Source organism: Oncorhynchus mykiss, chromosome 12 (assembly GCF_013265735.2).
Source record: "Oncorhynchus mykiss isolate Arlee chromosome 12, USDA_OmykA_1.1, whole genome shotgun sequence".
NCBI classification, from domain to species: domain Eukaryota; kingdom Metazoa; phylum Chordata; class Actinopteri; order Salmoniformes; family Salmonidae; genus Oncorhynchus; species Oncorhynchus mykiss.
Genome location: NC_048576.1, coordinates 23,946,065 through 23,952,064, shown reverse-complemented (window position 1 = coordinate 23,952,064; position 6,000 = coordinate 23,946,065). Strand labels below are relative to the sequence as shown.

At 40.4% G+C, this 6,000-nt stretch overlaps 1 protein-coding gene across 3 annotated transcripts in view; it reads left to right on the top strand.

Annotated features, from left to right (window-relative positions):
- Positions 1-320: 320 nt before the first annotated feature.
- Positions 321-6,000, top strand: part of LOC110537230 (roundabout homolog 1) — a 232,647-nt gene continuing 226,967 nt past the window's right edge. For 2 of the 3 annotated variants that reach the window (XM_036937241.1, XM_036937240.1), the window contains exon 1: positions 321-573. The gene's annotated coding sequence lies outside the window, so the exon portion shown is untranslated. The remainder of the gene's footprint in view (positions 574-6,000) is intronic. The other variant, XM_036937242.1, reaches the window with a different exon arrangement.

Below are 6,000 nucleotides of genomic sequence, written 5' to 3'. Positions count from 1 at the left end.
CCCAAATGGAGCAGGGAGTCAGGTATTAATTTCAATGAACAATCTGACCCATGAAATCATAACTCTTGATTGAAAAGGAGGATAGATAATTATTAATATGATATTTATAGCAGAAATATGCCCAGCCATGTAGTGTAATAATAAGTCATTCAATATTCGCAGTATTATGTGTGTCAATCAAGTAAGAATGTGAAAGCAAATTGCCTTACCGTAGCCTTAGGACCCTGAGGAAATCGGCAGGTCGCTGCAGGAAAGGTGCGCGCAGTGATTTGTATGCGCTGCCTCTCATAGCACGCGTATAGTCCATTTGATAGCGGCTCTGTATTCACAGGTAGAGCGGGATTAGGCATTTACTCCAGGGGACCCTCTCGGGCTTGGCCGCTTTCTCGTTGATTTATCTCACATCTGAACGCGATTTCTCTTCCTTTCACCATTTCCTGTCGTTTCGGTGCCAACGCAAGGGCATTTAACCGGTATAGGGGACATTTGCAAACGTTTTACAAAAAGTATGGACCTGTTGTAGATCAAACAAACAGTGAACAACTAAACAGCCGAAGAACGACCGAAAAGAAGGTGAGTTATTGAGTTATTCAACCACTTGCACAAGCAGCAGAGGTTAATTGTGACAACGTGATATGGCGCGGTCTGAAAAGTTCAAATCTCCTTCATCTAATGGTGTAGTAGTGAAGACACATTTATAAGCCTATGAATTGTGAAAGAAAATGACTCAACCTGTTGATTAACTTTAATCTGAGTAGTGTGTGTGTGTGTGTGTGTGTGTGTGTGTGTGTGTGAGAGGGGGGGGGGGGGGGGGGGGGGGGGTTAACGGTAGCCTAATAGTGTGAATCTAGGCTACATTAGTCGTTTCGATTTAAATATATTGATGACGCACTCATTTTGTGCCTATAGGTTACACTTCCAGTTCGTCTAATGAAACAAGATGCTTGAAGAAAGCCGATCATATTTTCGTTGTCTATTTCTACTCGTTTAGGTTACATAAACATTTTTTTATGGGAGTTTATTAATTAGTAATTTACGTGGCATGGATGTGTAATCTATACCCTGCATTTGTTAGGTAATTCTCACGGAAGGACGGTGTTGATAGACCTCTGGAGAACAGTCATTATCATTTCATTTTAATTTTAAGATATGCTATTAAACACTAATTATCCCAGTTCCCACCCATAGTTTCTCACCTATGGTCATTCGTAAATGAAGCCACCTTAGGGCCTGTACCAATTTTGCAATATAGTAGAATTGAAACTATGCCAGTCTGTAGTTTCTCTTGTGCTCTATATTGCACACTGGAGGACTGCATACGTTAGCGATAGAAAGTTGTTCCGCAGATGCAGCACATTACGACAAGAGCTGTCCATTCATTGTGGTGCTGAAAGTTAGAATGGCCATTTTTAGACTGGGTGGTTGTGGCATCACGGGTGATGCAGAGAATACATGTAATAGTAGTTAAAATTGTATTCTAAGGATTGTCATAATATCTTTGTCTTTTATTCCGGTGGGTCAATATATTGTCAGGCTTTGCACATAATAGCATGGAAACTATTGCTACAATATCAGTGAAGTGTAGCCTACATGTATCACACCAGTGATACTTGATAGAGGGATTAATATGAAACCTAATGTCTCTTGAACTTTTCCTCCTCCTTCGTTAACATTGCATGCTCGTCACTTTATCTTGGGGAGTTTAATTATATGTGATTACAGAGTTTCTTGTATTATCCGTTTGAGGGCCTGCCCTTACCCCTCACATGGAACACACACACACACACACACACACACACACACACACACACACACACACACACACACACACACACACACACACACACACACACACACACACACACACAAACAAATTGGTATTTGTCTGGTTATTCACTCTGTCAGTTTTATTCAATGAGAATGAAGCAAATGGAATTAACTTACTCAAAACATATCACCTCTTGGTTCCTCCTTTGGGTATAGGCATTTATTTGATTTCCTCTACCAATAAAGCATAGTATGCCCACTTCCTATTACACATTCCCCACTATGATACCAGCTTTCAGCCATTAATAAAGTCAGTCAGTTTATACTTTAATCTTCTATTTCTTTGAGAGACTATAGACTTTTCATTATTAAATGTGATGTATCATGGTAAACTACAGGGGAGGAAGAGGGAAGTACTTGTGTTGACTGTTACCCTTCTACCTCCTCCTGTTGCCTGTCATGACCGACATCACTCATCCAAATCACAGACTGACACAGGGCATGTGCAGTCATGTGAATGTGGAACTGCATTGAATTTCAATAAAATATCCTTATGCATTATTGATGGAGACATAATACAATGTGTTTATAGCTGTGTAATGATTACAGAAAGGGAGTTGACTAGGGCAGGGACTGGTCATTTCATTCCACTATCGACTGACTGACATGTCTGTGAGGGGTTTTCCCCTCATGCTCATTTCACTGCAACGGATAAATGTTGGTTGTTCCTGTCTGTCTCAGAGATGGACAGCCACTGGCCTATCAGTTGGACTGATGTGCAAAAGCCCAAAATCAAGAATAGGGAGGTTGAGAAATGACAGACAGACGGTCTGACGATTGACAGACTGACAGACAGAGAACCTAAAAAGGGTAAAACTATGAAAGAAAAAGTAATACTGAGAGTAATGTGCACTTATTTTCCACATTCATATTTTTACACTATTTTGTGTTGGTGTAATGTCTTTGTAATTTGAGACTGGGAAAGGCAAAGTGTGTATATTTCAGAGTGTGTGTGTTTCTCTCCTGATCCCTACAGCGTATTCCAAGCAGAGCGTCTATATTTCCCTGGAGAGATGTGTCTTCTCTGTGTCTCCCATCTCTTTCTCTCTAAGGGACTGTTGCTGCTCCACGTCACTCCACCATTATTGAATTTCTCACTTTTCAGAAGCAAAATGTCTTTCACATTATAAAGGTGTGGAGAGGTGGAGAGGCTGCTTACTTATTCAGTCTGGTAATGCAGTATCTCAGCCTTGGAAAAGACGAGATAGATTAATATTCATGGGTAGTTATTTTGGAAGGCATTTTTTATGCTTCACTGTGGGGGCAAAGTGAGTTTGCCTTGGAAAACAAGCCTTTGTGAGGCTGAGAGCTCGTCAGACGTCAATATTCAGTATCAAGACAAATGTGGGCAAATGGTTCTCGGTGGGGGACTGTCTCCTGTAATTAAAGAAGAGCTGACACAGACTCAGACTCAGACTGTTTCTATGATTGTCTCTCTGTATGTGCTGATGATTGTCTGCATTACTTTGTTTAAAGGGAAGAAGACAAAGAAGAGGAAAGAAAGGAAGTAAAATAGAGTGAGACAAAGATAAAGAAAATAGCTGAGAGAAAGAAAAAAGGAAAGATGTTTGAAGTAGGGCCAACAATAAGACAGGCACACAGGGTGAAAGAAAGAATGAAGGATGATGGACACATAGAGAGAAATAATGCAAAGATAGTAAAGAAGAGACAAAAAGAGAGAAAGGGAATGAATGATGGTTTGGGACAATTGTCTGGCCATTCAATCAAAATGTTCTATTTACTGGGTGCTCTTCTGTGCTTCTCACCACTCAGTTGGTACACATGTTCTAGGAGATGGATGTTTTGGGTAATGACCCATATCCAATGTATGGACTTTGTCCTCCTCAATTGCCATAAGAAGTGAGTTATAATTCATGGCTTCTGCTCCCGGGTCGCCCAGGGGGAATCGATATCAGCGCAACTCCATTGCCAAGATGCCACCTTATCATTGTCCAGGCCATTGTTGTAATGTGGGGCTACTTGGCAAGTGGTTCTCCCCTTAATGTGGAATAACGACAGCTGCACATTTTATTTTTCCGTTTGTTGATTGAGTGCCTTTTTATTGAATTTCCATTTAAGCGGTTGTTTCTCCAAACCTTCCCATCCTTTCATTTCACAGCAGAGAGACACTCTTCACCGCTGGCGTTGGCTGCGCTGACAAATAGAAAACAGAATCTCAGGCAATGTGTCCAATTATTATTATATACAAATTAAAAAAATGTTTACATATAGTTTAAGTCGTAAGTTTACATACACCATAGCCAAATACATTTAGACTTAGTTTTTCACAATTCCTCACATTTAATCCTAGTAAAAATTCCCTGTCTTAGATCAGTTAGGATCACCACTTTCTTTTAAGAATGTGAAATGTCAGAATAATAGTAGAGAGAATGATTTATTTAAGCTTTTATTTATTTCATCACGTTCCCAGTGGGTCAGAAGTTTACATACACTCAATTATTATTTGGTAGCATTGCCTTTAAATTGTTTAACTTGGGTCTAATGTTTCGTGAAGCCTTCCACAAGCTTCCCACAATACATTTGGTGAATTTTGGCCCATTCCTCCTGACAGAGCGGGTGTAACTGGGTCAGGTTTGTAGGCCCCCTTGCTCGCACACACTTTTTCAGTTCTGCCCACACATTTTCTGTAGGATTGAGGTAAGGGCTTTGTGATGGCCACTTCAATACCTTGACTTTGTTGTCCTTAAGCCATTTTGCCACAACTTTGGAAGTATGCTTGGGGTCATTGTCCATTCGGATGACCCATTTGCAACTAATCTTTAACTTCTTGACTGATGTCTTGAGATGTTGCTTCAAAATATCTACATAATTGTCCTCCCTCATGATGCCATCTATATTAGTCTATATCTATATGCCATCTATATTAGTCACTCCTGCAGCAAAGCACCCCCACAACATGATGCTGCCACCCCCGTGCTTCACGGTTGGGATGGTGTTCTTCAGCTTGCAAGCCTCCCCCTTTTTCCTCCAAACATAACGATGGTCATTATGGTCAAACAGTTCTATTTTTGTTTCATCAGACCAGAGGACATTTCTCCAAAAAGTACCATCTTTGTCCACATGTGCAGTTGCAAACCGTAGTCTGGCTTTTTTAATGTCGGTTTTGGAGCAGTGGCTTCTTCCTTGCTGAGCGGCCTTTCAGGTTATGCCAATATAGGACTCGTTTAACTGTGAATATAGATACTTTTGTACCTGTTTCCTCCAGCATCTTCACAAGGTCCTTTGCTGTTGTTCTGGGATTGATTTGCACTTTTCGCACCAAAGTACGTTCATCTCTAGGAGACAGAACTCCTCCATCCTGAGCGGTATGACGGCTGCGTAGTCCCATGGTGTTTATACGTGCGTACTATTATTTGTACAAATGAAGGTGGTACCTTCAGGCATTTGGAAATTGCTCCCAAGGATGAACCAGACTTGTGGAGGTCTATACATTTTTTTCTGAGGTCTTGGCTGATTTCATTTGATTTTCCCATGATGTCAAGCAAAGAGGCACTGAGTTTGAAGGTAGACCTTGAAATACATCCACAGGTACGCCTCCAATTGACTCAAATGATGTCAATTAGCCTATCAGAAGCTTCTAAAGCCATGACATCATTTTCTGGAATTTTACAAGCTGTTTAAAGGCACAGTCAACTGAGTGTATGTAAACTTCTGACCCACTGGAATTGTGAGACAGTGAATTAATCTGTAAACAATTGTTGAAAAACTTACTTGTGTCATGCACAAAGTAGATGTCCTAACCTACTTGCCAAAACTATAGTTTGTTAACCTCTCTGGGATATGTGGAACGCTAGCGTCCCACCTGGCCAAACGCCAGGGAAAATGCAGAGCGCCAAATTCAAATAAATTACTTACCTTTGACAAGCTTCTTTTGTTGGCACTCCAATATGTCCCATAAACATCACAAATGGTCCTTTTGTTCGATTAATTCCATCGATACATATCCAAAATGTCCATTTATTTGGCGCGTTTGATCCAGAAAAACACCGGTTCCAACTTGAGCAACGTGACTACAAAATATCTCAAAAGTTACCTGTAAACTTTGCCAAAACATTTCAAACTACTTTTATAATACAACTTTAGGTATTTTTTACGTAAATAATCAATAAAATTGAAGACGGGATGATCTGTGTTCAATACAGGAGGAAAACA